Consider the following 15,244-nt stretch of genomic DNA (forward strand, 5'->3'; position numbering starts at 1 on the left):
AGTTCTTCTGCCTCTGGCCTGGTGGAAACTCGAGAAACTCTGGAAAACCCATCGAGACTCGGATTTTCGAAAAACTCGTCAGGCGGGGGAAGGTGTGGTGGGCGGTGGGGGAGTAGAGGGGGGAGGTGGGGGGGTAGAGGGGACAAGCCACAACCCACCTCCCCTCCTACTCTCTGCCCTGACTCCACCCAGACTCCGCCTTGGCTCCACCCATGTGGTCACTTTATTAGGAACAGAAACTACGATGTCAAAGGGACGACGAAATTGTTTCTTTTTATCTGATCTATAGCTCAGTGAGTTAAGGTTGTACCTATGGAGCTGTAGGTTGCTGGTTCAAGACTGGACCCTTCTTAAATTTTTGGAAAAACTTAGAAAAAGAAAGAAGAAAGCCAGTGGTGGGACTTGATCCTGCTACCTTCCACCTGGTAGTCTCTCCTCTTATCCTCCTGAGCTACTCACTCAGTTAATAATTCTTGTTTTTTTTGCGCATTTATCATCGATTTTTTGCCGTTTTCAAGGTTTTTTTTTTAACTCGGGTCTCGACTCGACCGTTTTTCTCAGGAGGTTGGACTTCAGCCTTTGTGCTGGAGGGTTGAACCCTCAGTTCCAAGACTTTCCAAAGCCTCCAGACCTCCCGAGTCCTCAGGACCTGAGCTTTCACACAGTCTGAGGGCTGAAATTTTCTAAGTCCCACAGTAGATCTCTGTTAGTTTGAATCTTTAGACAGTCTGAGGACTGAAATCCTAAACTTTTCTCAGTACCTCTCTGTTAGTTTGAACTTTCTGGTTAACAGAAGTCTTAAAACTTGTGACCATGAGTCTTGATTTCACATTTAGACCATCGATCTGAGTTCTTCTCAGACCTTCACCTGTGGGTTCTTTAGAAATCCTGAACAAACTTTGATTCTCTTCACTGAACAATAAAGTTTGTGGAGATCAGAAGGTAACATTAGTTTGATCGATGCCTTCAACTACTAGTAGACTTTATCTGGAAAGCAGTTTTCTGAAATGAGCTCTTAGTAAATCTGTCCACAATCAAAGTACGAACACAGAAAGAGGAAATGTTTGAAGAAACAACTTGATGTTTTCATTTCAGACTAGAAAACGCTTTAAGACCTTTATTTGTTTTTGTACTTTTTCATCGTTTTATCGTCTCTTCTGTTTAATTTGATCTTCTAAAATCTAACTGGTGTCTTTTCAAATGTTTTGTCTTTAGTTTGATTCTTCTTAAATGTTTAGTTTTGCTATTTTCTCACCTTTTATTCTTTTATAATGTTCGATTTGATTTTGAAATGTTTTGTCGTTTTAATGTTTGTTGTTTTTTTCAAATGTTTTATCGGCTTGTTTGAAAAATTGCCTTTTCTTTCCCAATGTTTAATTTTTAGATTAAATCTTTGTTCAGGTTTTTCTTTTTAAATGTTTTATCGCCTTTTCATGTTTAATTTTCTTTTTAAATGATTCATTGTATTTTCTGTTTAATTCCTATTTAAAGTTTTGTCTTCAAGATTTAATTTAATGTTTTGTCTTTTTAAAGGTTTAATAATCTAATCAAATGTTTTGTATTTTTTTTAAATGTTTCATATTATTCTTGTTTAATTTTATTTTTAAATGTTTAGGGATCTAAAATATTTTCTTTAATCTTAATATTTTTTAGAAAAAATGTTTCATTTCATAATTACACATATATCTTCTGTTTAATTATCTAGTTAAATATTTTCTTTTTAAAATATTATATTGTATTTAATGTTTAATTTTCTTTTTAAAAGTTTGTATTAAATGATTTTCCTTTGATTTAATTGCTTTTGTAATGTAGTTTATTTCTTTTTTCCATCACGATTTTACAAATGAAAACCTTAAAAATGAAACAAACCCTTAAATCACAATGAAAATACTTTTCTGTTGTCACAATCATGAGTTAGTTATTCAGTTTATCAACTCAACTTTATTTGTTTGGCACCTTTCACACAGATGACAAAACTAAGCAAGCAAAGAGAAAAAAGCTATGATTAAAACTCAAAAATATATTTTAAAAAAAGATTTAATACAGTAATAAAATATGTTGTGTTCAGGGGATGGAGGGAGTTTATTGAAGTCTTCTTGGGCTCACACGGTAAATCATTTAAAATAGAAACTTGATATTCAGTCTAAGGAAACTGCAGAGCGACAGAAGAACCAACAATATCACCTGTTTTCTCCTTTAATGAGTCAACTCTTCTGGTGCTTTCAGACCGAACAACTACAGACTATTCACAATCTGCTCAAACTCTTGATACAGGACCTCACGACACGGGTCAAGAAGGTTTCCTTCTCATTTCTACTCTGAAGCTCACCTTCTCCTGCTCAAACTGCTGACAAATGTTTCTGCTGCTCTAAAGTCTGGTCTCCAGAACTTCCTAAAAACTCTCAAAGTCTCTTCTGCTGCAGGTTGCTTTGTAGAACTGTTCCAGAAAACCTCACTAAACCACATGGAGGGGCCTCAAGATAGTTGTCCAAATGAAACCGTACAAAAACCAAACTAGCACAACCCAAACGCTAAAGTCTCCTGCAGCCTACCAGAGAACCTCTTTAAACAGAATCAGGACAGGAACTCTTACCTTCTGGACAACCAACGTTGGTTCACAAACAAGAATACAGAAAGTGTCCGACCAAAAACCTCTAAAGACTCACTACAGCCAAGATAAAGACACAACTCAGCTGCACCAAATCCACTAATCACTGCACACATTAGCACCATGTGCTAACTGTGGCTAAAGAACCACATTTACCAAAACAACTATCAGGTACAAAGCCCTAAAACACACCAAGAAACACATTAAAGAGGATTTTATTGCTGGAAGCTGCAAGCCAACACCTAAAGAACAAACTAAAGCAACAGAACCAAACCAGGTTCAGTGAAGAGAAGCAGAGGAAATGTTTGACTGCAGACATAAAGCAGGAAGACAGTGAGCTGCTCAGGTGTTCCTGATAACACCAAGCAGCCACCTGGACAGCCAATAGGAACACTGGAAGTCCATGTCCATGGATGTTTGATGGTCTTCCTCTCTAGTGCCAGATGACTCATCCATGAATTCAGCAGCTACAGACTGAAATGTCAACATACATAAACTCAGCCTCCCATCACCTTGAAAGGCTCTGTTTTCAGAATCAACTTTTCTTTTCGCCATTGTTAAGGGCTGGCTTTGACGTTACAATAGGGTTGCAGACAATAACAGACGCTTGACTTAAATGACACGGAAATGTTCCCAGGTCATTTGGCAAGGCAGCTGTTGCGCTGCATTATGGGATCTGTAGTTTGTGTGTTATCAGCGCTTCATATCGTCAGGCCATTATTAATAATAATAAATCAATGTAAAATGGTTTCACGGGCTGGATATAATTGTATTACGGGCCGGATATGGCCTGTGGGCCTTGAGTTTGACACGTGTTGTAGAGTCTCGCTTAAATATATCCAAGTTAGTTTAGTGTATTTACATTTTAGAGAATATTTGATTTCATAGTCTCAATACTGTAGGGTCTGACCCTAAATATTATAATGATGATGTAAATTTAAATAATAAATAATATTGTAGTGCAGAGTCATAAACTTTAATCAACTAAACTCACATAATAAATATCAATGCACAATCTTAACCGAGCATTCATATTACGGAGGTAAATTTAAATAAATCATGATATTCTGAATATTTCTAACATGAATCTTCTGGTATTGTGCTGATAAACAACAATAACCCGACTTTCAGATATTATTTATTGTCTGTGATTGTGATGTGAGAATTCCTCCACATTCTTGAACTTTACCTGCAGCAGCTGTAGGAATAAATAAAAATAGAATCTGTTCATTTCCACAGATTTGATTGAGCATCTGTGGGATGGTCCAGGATCAGCCTGGTCTCAGTAGGACCCACCCTGCAACCCACAGGATCCACAGAAGCCACAGGACATCCCCAGAGCTTCTGATGAACTACTGGGTCAGAGGAGTTTTAGCAGCATAAAGGGACCAGCACAGTATTAGTCAGGTGGTCAGAATGTTAGACTGTTATATTGTCATGCTGATTATATGATCAGTAAATGTTAGCATCAGTTATAATGTCCACATTGATCAGGAAAAAAACAACAACTATCAGTTCATTCAGAAACTGTGGGGTTAAACCTAAAAACACAGACCTCAACAGCATTTTGTTTCAAAGCAGAACACCAGCCGGTTTTCACTAAAGAAGCTTTCAGAGCGACAATTATAATGACAGTATTGTTCTTATTAAGTTCACAGAGTCCGAATCAGCCAAAATAACGTATACACATATCAGGAAAATAAAAACTGTATCAGTACCTCTATACATATAGAGACCTCTTTCAAACTCTGATCAAATCATAACTCTGCGTCCTGTTGTATGATGTTTTCCCAACAGACGGCATTACCCTCATGAATGGAGCATCAACAAGTGACATCTACAACACAACAGAAATTTCTGGAAGCCAGTGGCCTCCACTTTGAACACCTCTTGTAATTGTACAGGCCAAAGATGACTTTTATTAATCTGGTGATGTCTGAATAAATTTGGTATTTCAATTTTTGCATTTGGTTTTTCAATACCCATTTCAGAACAGAAAATCCAATTGCCAGATAGGTACACGGACCATTTTACTGCTTTATTTGGTTTGGCATAAATAGATTATATCTAGAAAAACACAAAAATATTAATTTACATATTTGAAAAAAAATATGCACATTAAGGGTTCAAAAATGTTAAACTTGTTTTGCAGATTTAACGAGTAAAAATCTGAAAAAGAAATGTAATTTACATAAGACTAAAACTGTAAATACCCATATATGTATTTTAACATGAAATTCAATCTTTTACAGCATTTGACTGTAGAATGATGCTATTGTTCCCATATTTAAGAAATCAGTAAAATATTTTAAAGGAAAACTATGCATCAGGATTGAACAATGGTACATATTTTTATCATTTAACAGATTTTTCCTGTGTTGTTCAATTATGGACTAGTAAATACCAGTAACATTTTCACCATCTGATAAATAAAAAGGTCAAATCAAACATCTGCATTTTTACAAACAGTAACTTATTCTCTTACAAGGAGTCAAAACTTATTAAATGCATTCAAGTTAGCTACAAATATAATTTTACAGACATCTGCCATCACTTTTTAAAAAATGCCAAATAGTATTCCACTGTTTGCCCAGGCACCCTGCTGGCAGATTTTGACATCTCCAGTTTCTTTAAATGCACCTCGACTAGTCAGGAGGATTCTGGGGAGCTCATAGTGAGAAAACAAATATCGGATCTCCATTGTAACTGGGAGGAGCTGAGAGATGAGTGAGGAGAAATTTGCGTTAAAAAACAGCACCTCATGTGTTGACAGATTTGGGTTTTGTAATTTTATTCACACGTCAAACCAGAATCGGTACATTTGAGTAGCAGAATCTCACTGCTGGGAATCTACTAAACAACCAAAGCAACACATTTACAAACGCTGCACCTGAAACAAACCCAAACTGGGAACCCACCACATAGTGTGATATTTGTGAGAGAGTGAGGAAAAACTCAAATTTAGGACGCAGGAGAAGTTTTATTTAAGTAGTCAGAGCAAATACAGGATGATGTTACAAATACAAAAAAAAAAAACATCACACCGTCAAAAATGTTGAAGGAAGATGAGGTCTGGAGGAAAACCAGCACCTGAAACAAAGAGCAGAAGTCAGGAAAACTATCCAAACTGGATGATCACAGTCCTGCAGTCCTAAACTCTCCTCAGACTCTGCCATGTCAAGAGCAGAGCTGCACTTCTGTCACCACCAATTATCTGAGCCCAGTGCAAAACATCACCAGAGAGGCGTACATTGTGCAGAAATACTAAAGTAAGTGACACAAACCTGATTCAAGTCCAGTCCGAGTGTTTTCCCCTTTTCTCAACAGACCTGAAAAGACATTAAAAGATTAGTTATTTTTGTCTTCATCACCATCATTTCCTGCAACATTTAACTTTTTTCTCCTCAGAAACTCTGGCTTGTCAGGGCCAAAGATGCACGCTGTCTCCATACAGACTCAGAGCCCAGTGCAGGTCATCAGGGGAGAAGCTGCTGCTCGAATATATTTGATCAACACTGACATTTAAGACTTACAAAACACAAGTCATTCGTGATTTGTAACGTTTACTGACTTTAAGTAGCTCATCATACTGTTAGCCATCATGCTAATAGTGCTGTCTCCACGTGGTCGAGTTCACCACGTGGATACAGGCCCACAGTGATGATCCCACGCTAAACCAAATTCACTTTAAAAACACGACAATTTAACGTTAATTCGCCAAACACTGCAAAGCATGTGCTCCGTACCTAACCATGTGATTTGATTCGTAGCTACATATCTGCGTGTTGAAGTCGGCATATAACCTGTCCACTAAAACTGGCTAACATTTGAATAAAACACGACTTAGCAAACAGTCCTTGTTTTTCTTTACTGTTAGCCAAAAGCAAACCGGACCTAATTTAAACGTAGGTCTTATCTGAAGCATTTCGTAGCTGCTTATTTAGTCGCAGAAAAGCTTAGAAATGTATTAGCTCACCTATAAATGATTCATGTTACAAATAGCGTTAATAAAGGTTAAATATGTAGTTATCTTACCTTTTCAAACACTACTGCAGACTCCGAGTCCGACGTGGACAGACAGCCACTTCTTCTGTCCAACATGGCGGCTTGCATCGCCTTTAAAAGGTCATTACCGCCCCCTGGTGGACGGAAGTGGAGCAGGCGCAGAAAACACGACCAAACTCTTTCTGCTTTTAGGTTTAACTACCTCATTAAATGACAAAATTATTTCGAATGAACGTAATCCTATCTTTACCTTCTTTCGAAAGTGATATATGTAAAACAAACTACATCAGCGGTTACGTTTGAAATGATATTCCGAGGTAAGAATGCTCTGAAAAGCTCCAGAAAGTAGGATATTCCGGTTAGCTTTACATTGCCGACACAACACTAGAGATGATGAACGCACTCATAAATACGTAAATAAAAAATGTACGTCAAACTTTTGCTGTTTAATTGAAATCTATTTACTAAAGTTTACTGTAGCTTTTGTTAAAAAACAAGATGAACTTTGCCGAAGAGAAAAGGCTCCAACAGTTGATATCAAGTCGACTTTGTTCAGAGATCAAAATTAAAACAACCCCAGTTATCAGCCAAGCAGCAACAACATTATATGTGGCCAAGACAGAAAAAAACTTTTAAAATCAATTTGTAAATCGAAATGAAATAGTATAATAAAAGAATGGCAATTTGTCAGACTTCTTTCTAAACTAAGTAAGTAAATAAATATTACGCAGATTATGAGTAACGAAATTAAACAAAATCAGTGTTTATTAATTTATTTTCAGTGAATAAGGAAACGGTTGCTCACTGTTTAAGAAGAACTCTGTCATATTTCTCATCTAACTTCTGTCAGCATCAGTGTTTCAATACAGATCGTCTGTGAAACTTGCACATTTCTGCCCTCTGGTGGCCACAGACCGTAACTACATCAGTCAATTGTGCTTTTACTTTGAAAGTATCAAATGGAAGTAATACTACGATATTTCCTATAACTTTACTAGTACAGCTCACTTGCAGGACAAGATTGTCACCACAAGAGGGGAGAAAAGACACTCCTCAGTTTTTTAATGGGTAAAATAATCTAATTATCCTATCAGATATTACCATGAAACTTCACCAGCTGATGAAATAAAATAATATTTTATATTACTTTTTTTATTTAAATGCAATTTTAAATATGACCAATTGTACATCTAAAAATTCCCCCATTTTTTAAAAATTATTTTCCAGAACAGAAAAAAAAATAGAAACTGGTTGAAGTCAGCTTCATAATTCTTGTCAAATGTCTTTACAAGAGAAAAAAAAATAGATCTTTTTGGATCACTATAAATCAGAAAATACAGCCAGGAAAAAAAATCAATCAATTTCCACCATGTTTTGTTAGAATAAAATGTTCTCTAAATTAGGCTATGAATGATGTATGAGCAAACCTCCCTGAAAAACCTTCAGAATACAAACAGGAATAAAACTAGAAAGCTTGGTGTTTGAAAGGGGAAATTTTAAGTATTTAAAAAAAGTCTCATATATATATACATACATACATATATATATATATATATATATATATATATATGGCATGCCGTTTAGGAAATTATATATATAATGAAACTTGATATATATATATAATGAAAGTCGATATATATATAACGAAACTTGATATATATATAATGAAACTTGATATATATATAATGAAAGTCGATATATATATAATGAAACTTGATATATATATAATGAAACTTGATATATATATATATAATGAAACTTGATATATATATAATGAAACTTGATATATATATATATATATATATATATATATCGACTTTCATTATATATATATCAACTTTCATTATATATATATCAAGTTTCATTATATATATATCGACTTTCATTATATATATATCAACTTTCATTATATATATATCGACTTTCATTATATATATATCAACTTTCATTATATATATATCAAGTTTCATTATATATATATATCGACTTTCATTATATATATATATATATATATCAACTTTCATTATATATATATCAAATCTTTTTTTCCTACCGAGCCCCGGAAGGGACATGTCCGTATGGCGAAGCGACAATGAAGGACACTCACCCGGACGAGAATTTTATTGAGTTTTATTTTGAAATCGGCCTGAAATACACAGACATTCAAGCAGTGCGATGCGCTAAGAGTCTGCCATGCAGACCAGCGATCCTGATAATGGTAAGTTTTATTTCTCCAACATCCTGCTGTTATCCTACTATGAATACGCTAGCTACAACAGTCCCACATCAGTATTATGAACGTTCCGCCAGCTAACGCGGTCCGGACACCGGATCACTGATTAGAGGTTGGCGTTGAACTATTGTTTGCCAGCCAGTTAGCCGCTGGTAAGCTAACAAGCTATGAAACAACTCCTTATAAAACCGGAGGAAAGCAGCAGCAATATTTCAGTCCAAGACCTGTATTCAGAACCTCCCACGCTGTTACACAATGACCCATTAATCATATTACTGAACTATATGGTTATCATTGAAATTTTCCTTGAAGAACCAGTGAACTCTTTGCGAACACATTTTAATTTATGTGTTGATTATGTTTCGTATCAGTAATACAAGTCTAAAAAACTGATTCAAATGATCAAGTTAACACAATGAAGTAAAGAGTACTGGTAATCTGCAGCTATTTTCATAATTTCAAGGTAAAATTCTGATGTGTGATTTTCTAGCTTTGCAGATGTGGAAATCCAATGCACTGATTTCTTATACACAGATGCTTTTGGTGTTTTTTGTTGTAAAATAAAACAAGGCATTTATCACTGTTGGAAATTATTACAGGTATTATTTGTAACACTTTCTAACATTGTATGGACAAAGCAATAAATCAGTTAATGGATAAAATCATTTGTATTACAGATGCTATCAACAGCATGTCTTGTTCATTTTATTTAGTTGTCGGCCTTGGATGATGAGGTCCAGTTACCAGGAGCACTAGTCTGCAGCTTACTGGTTCCGTCCTGCAGCTCCTCCACGCCGTCCTCCTCTCTACAGACCAAATCAAGTAAGATCTGTTTAGACTATGCAGACATCAACATGATCAGTATGTTATCTTTTGACCCATCCTAAAATCACAAAATAGAACATTTACTTTAAGTTAACTGTGTTTATGAAAATAGAAAATAATTACTGACAACTAGTACTTTTTGGTGCTTTTATGCAGGAAAAGGGAACCAGGAAGCTGCTTTGGATCCTCTGCAGTATCTGGAGAGGTCAGAGGAACGGTTCTTGGAACAGATCGGAAGACACCAAGACGTGACCTCTGCCATTCTCCAGAACATCCAGAAGATGAATGAAAACCTTGGTTGCACTGATGGGACGCATGGCGTCGGTGCTGGAGCAACTGTCCCAGAATTAAACTGCATTGTTGACTATTGGCTTTTCTAGAAAATAAATCTTTTTTAGTACTTCACCTGTTTTGTATTTTACTCATGCACTTTGGGTGAATAAACAGAAATTTGTGATGAGAGATGCAAATTTTGTCTATAATCTACAGAGACTTTATTCAGTGTTCAGTGCACACTTTTGTTACACACATTTTGACAGATAAGCAGTTGTGCTTTTCAAGCAGATTTTAGTCAGAAACATCAGTAGCATATGTTTTTTTTACTGTTACACCAATCTAGGTAGATAAACTGCACTACTGCAGCAGACATATTATTGAAATGTGCTTCTATTATGTGTCTACATACACTGCTCACAAATAGTTATTCAACTTTTGGGTGAAATTGATGGAAAATATAAAAAGTGCATGCTTTAGTGATATATCATAAAAATAGGGTATTTAACTAGAAACATGCAATAGTGATTTCCTCATCTCAAAAAAATTTATTGAATCAAAAGCTAACAACAGTGGAGGGTATGTCACAATAAAAATGTCTCAGTTTGGACAGAACAGCAGCCTTCAGCTGAAATCCAGTACAATTGTGTCCCACCAGTGGCGTGATCATGGATGTGTCCAGGCAGCAGCTGACCTCTGCCTCGTAATTAGCCTTAAGACCAGCTATAAAGATAAACATAGATATTATCATTATCATCAACATATGGTGCATGTGTTTAACCTTTAAGCTATGTAGGGATGCAAATGTAGTCGAAGCTAAGTAGCTAAGCTAATGCTAACACGTTCAGTGTTCAGAATCAAAACATCTCTAAAAATTACCTGTTTTCTCAAACGTAGTCGCCGTTCCCTGTGACAACCATGAAGACAGATAATCACAGCAGAGCTCATCTGAAGAACAAATGTCCAATAAGGTTCCTGTTTTTGTTTGCCATGTCCTTCCAGGGCTCAGTAGGAAAAAGTCTGAATATATGGAATGAAACTTTGAATAGATGGAATGAAAATCTGAACATTCTATATTCCGACTTTCATTATATATATATCTCAACTTTCATTATATATATATCAACTTTCATTATATATATATCAAGTTTCATTATATATATATCAAGTTTCATTATATATATATCAAGTTTCATTATATATATATCGACTTTCATTATATATATATCAAGTTTCATTATATATATATCAAGTTTCATTATATATATATCGACTTTCATTATATATATATCAAGTTTCATTATATATATATATCAAGTTTCATTATATATATATCGACTTTCATTATATATATATCAAGTTTCATTATATATATATCAAGTTTCATTATATATATATCGACTTTCATTATATATATATCAAGTTTCATTATATATATATCGACTTTCATTATATATATATATATCAAGTTTCATTATATATATATCGACTTTCATTATATATATATCAACTTTCATTATATATATATCAAGTTTCATTATATATATATCGACTTTCATTATATATATAATTTCCTAAACGGCATGCCATATTTATATATATATATATATATATATATATATATATATATATATATATATATATATATATATATATATATATATATATATAACAAAACTCCATGCATCTTAACTGGAAACCACCATTTAATTTATGAGTTAATAAAAAAATAATAGGCAAGACAATAAATTCTCCCAAACTGACAATTTACATTCAGACAATTCATTTTTTATTACACATATTTGGACATTTTCTGTTTAAACATGAGACATATTTTGTTCATCAATATGCACAAACAAATTGTATTGTACCTGGATTAATTTCACAGCTTTCACTGACAGGATAAACAACAAAATTAAATCACATTTGAACAGTTTCACCTCAAAATATATTATATTATAATATATTGTTGAGAGAAACACAACAGTAGCCAGTCAGTCTTTTAAATTAGAGCTGAAACTCAAGCAAACCCAGCTGCTTTTATTTTTGCTCTAAAACACTAATTTAACTGTTAATTCTGTGTAAAGTCGGACACAATAACTTGCTACTCACTTCCACTCAAACGTTCAAAATACAACTTCATACCACGCAGAGGCGTAGATGTAAATAAACTGTGACTACATGAACCAGATGGTCCTGGAACACACCAGGAAAACACATTACCGCCTTTAAATAGCAAAAAATCTGCCACAGAATTTAAAACCAGAGCTGTAAACTCTGTTTAAAAGCCACCAGTTCATAGAATTTGACCCAAACTGAACCCAACAAAGATCACAACAAACAGTGAGTGACTGATAGAAAGGTTGGACTCACCTCTTCCAGGATGTTTAGTTGTTGTTTTCTATCAGCATCAGTGAATGGTTCCGTTTTGGAATGAAATGACTTAAAATAATTACTGACTTAAGGGTAAATGCTTAATTTTTACGGTTTTCACTCATTTCCATGTGCACCAGGTGAGAACAGAAAGGAGGACCTCAGGTTAAAGTGTACTGGATGTCTGAAGACATGCCTTTTTAAAAATGTTCTTAATCCTGCTTACCCACACTTGAATAAAGGTATTTTTAAAGTCTGATTTTGCAATAAAAATCCAGATTTTTCTATGAATAACTGAATATCTTTGTGTTGGGATAGTTTCTTTCCACCACAGTTTTCAATCCTGACAACAGTGGTGGAAAGTATCTGAGATGTTTACTCAAGTACTGCACTTAGGTAGAATTTTGACAAACTTTAATGCTTCTGTATAATTTTACTCCACTACATTTCAGATGTTTGGAAGTGTCAAAGCCGTGCAAAGGAGTTATTTTTCTCTCTAAGCTTCTCACGTGGTTTCCGTTTAATAAATACTGAAATGATCCAAGAGATTTTCTCTAAAAATCAAAGATTAATGAGAAACTGAAAACAGATTTGTGTCTCAGAATTTGGCTTTTTCAACAGTAACCTGCTGCTGACACACTGATGCTCTATTGTTTATAATAAAATTACGTCATATGCATTAAAATATCATCCAGAGAGACCGAACTGTTCACATTTTGCTGCTAAAACTTAAGTACTTTCACTTAACTAGAACTTTTCATGTCGGACTTTTACTTGTAGTGAGTATTTTTACTTTACTTTTATTTAAGTAAACCCTCTGAAAACTTCTTCAAACTACTGTGTAAGACAACAAGATGTTGTGGAATAAGTTAGTAGAACTGAGCATTGTGGAGGACAGAAGAGATAAATTATGTATTTACTGAGCATCCTGGGAGACAGAAGTGAAGTTTGGGGGGAAATGTAGTGAAGTTTTGCACAAACTGTAGTTAAAATGTGATATAGCTGCACGCTGAGGTTAATCAGGAAACAGAAATATATTGATCAAATCTATGGATTATACAGTTTAGTGGTGATTCATACAACAATATTACTCGGTAATATGCAGTAGTCTGTGTTTTCAAGTGTTACACTGAGATCCATGCGCGACTTTTACTGTGTGATGTAGTACACTGTCTGTCCAAAAAACAAAGTCACCACTTGGATTTACCTCAGCAAATAGTTAAGAGCCTTCCACTGGATAACTACTGATGAATATGTTTCAGTTGTAACAACTTATTTAACCCTAGCTGATGCAGTGAGCAGCTTCTCATTTCTTAAACAACCATGTTGGAAGACATATCCTGTGGTCATGGAAAGGATGTTAATCTGTTTCAGAAGAGTCAAATTATTGGCCTGCATCAAAGCAAAGAAAACAGCTAAGGAGAATTCTGAAAATACTAAAATCAGATTATGGCATACATTACATTTTGACAACCTGAAGGATAGTGGTGGACCATCATCTTCCAGGAACAAACTCTTAGATGATCATAGGAAACCAACAGTAGAACTCATGGCAACCTGTAAGTACAAAAATATAAAGAAATGTCTCACAAATGTCAGAACTGACAGGAAGTCGACTAGAAAGTACAGTCAGGCTTCTCTAACTTCAAGTTTTTTTCCTTTTTATAAACACAGTTTGAACTATAAAGTCACAGTGATATGGGTTTGGTAACATCTGAACCCATCTCATCCTTTTAGACGAGTTTTAAATGATGAACGTTATGAAATCAGATTTCAAAGCGTATTAGTCATTGCCACCATGACAGCACATGACTCCTCCAGTCGCCCAGTTAAAGTAAAAATGAACTTGACGCCACCAACAACCTTAATTCTACATCATTTAAAGCCTTATAAACAATTCAAACAATCAAATTATATAAAACTGTACCTCCTGTGTAGTCATCACAAGCATGTAAGCTAGCTACAGAGACCAAAACTGTATTTGTTCCAGGCTGCAACCATGTTTAATTCTGCTGTAAAGTTGGATATTTTACCATTGAGGTCAGTAGGGACTGATTCACTGTTGGTGAAGCCTCAAGTGGACATTTGAGGAACTGCAGTTTGACAGTTTTCAGCCTTGGAGGTTTCTGTTGTTTACATGAGTATATTATAAGAATAGCAAAAAAAAAAAAAGAAATCTGAATGAGTTTTGTCCATTTATTTAAAAAAAAATGCCTTGTATTCGTTCATATTTCTGAATATTTCCCACAGAAACCTGAACCAAAGGTGAAGTTATCAGGACCTTTACTCCACATGTTGACATTTTGTGTCGCGTACGGCCATCATCATTTTAATTACAGGAGCTCACAGTGCCGTCATGATGCGTCTCCTGTCCTTCCAGTTTTGATTATAGGATCACTAACGCTGGATTTCCTAAAAAGCAGGTTGCAGCGCTGGAACACACAGCTGTCTGCTTATTTTACATGACATGTTCTGGCAAGATTCACAAGTTCAGCATAGCAGGAGGCATTACGTCACCGGGAGCAGGACGTGTGAATGTGAACTATTCTTCTTTAGGGGTCTCTGACTTCAAAAAAATACTCTGCCTTTAACACACACCCACCGGATGTGTCCTCCAGCTGTGGAGGCCGAGCAGACTATCCCCAGGGAATGTGGAGGGGAGTCAAAAGGGGGGGGGGATGAGCACAGAGAGATGAAGCTGCTCTTATCTGGACGTGCTGCTTTGTGCCTCTTTGTGAAATAGTAAAATAGAGTTAACGGGCCTGTTAACACACAGAATACAGAAACACACTCTGGTTGGGTGACTCAGCTAATGTCTGATTCCCTCAGACTTGCACAAAGAAACACCCAAAACAAAAAAAACCAAAACCACAGCCTGATGTGTCAAAGTTCATTAACAGTCCTCTGAGGGAGGCGAGTGAATGAAA

General features: G+C 35.2%; 2 long non-coding RNA genes and 2 other non-coding genes across 4 annotated transcripts; 1 reads left to right on the forward strand and 3 right to left on the reverse strand.

The window, feature by feature from the left end:
- Positions 1-5,568: 5,568 nt before the first annotated feature.
- LOC110951465 (uncharacterized) lies at positions 5,569-6,726 on the reverse strand. The gene is made up of 3 exons (XR_002595725.2): positions 6,644-6,726; positions 5,893-5,937; positions 5,569-5,698 (listed from the first exon to the last, which is right to left on the reverse strand). It is a non-coding gene; the product is annotated as an uncharacterized LOC110951465 (long non-coding RNA).
- LOC127531743 (small nucleolar RNA SNORD88) lies at positions 5,764-5,853 on the reverse strand. Its single transcript, XR_007938836.1, has one exon. It is a non-coding gene; the product is annotated as a small nucleolar RNA SNORD88 (small nucleolar RNA).
- Positions 6,006-6,096, reverse strand: LOC127531742 (small nucleolar RNA SNORD88). The gene has a single exon (XR_007938835.1). It is a non-coding gene; the product is annotated as a small nucleolar RNA SNORD88 (small nucleolar RNA).
- A 1,961-nt stretch (positions 6,727-8,687) lies between the features above and the next one.
- LOC127531704 (uncharacterized) lies at positions 8,688-10,076 on the forward strand. The gene is made up of 3 exons (XR_007938821.1): positions 8,688-8,831; positions 9,560-9,668; positions 9,828-10,076. It is a non-coding gene; the product is annotated as an uncharacterized LOC127531704 (long non-coding RNA).
- Positions 10,077-15,244: the final 5,168 nt, after the last annotated feature.

This window comes from Acanthochromis polyacanthus, chromosome 21, assembly GCF_021347895.1.
Source record: "Acanthochromis polyacanthus isolate Apoly-LR-REF ecotype Palm Island chromosome 21, KAUST_Apoly_ChrSc, whole genome shotgun sequence".
Taxonomy (NCBI): domain Eukaryota; kingdom Metazoa; phylum Chordata; class Actinopteri; family Pomacentridae; genus Acanthochromis; species Acanthochromis polyacanthus.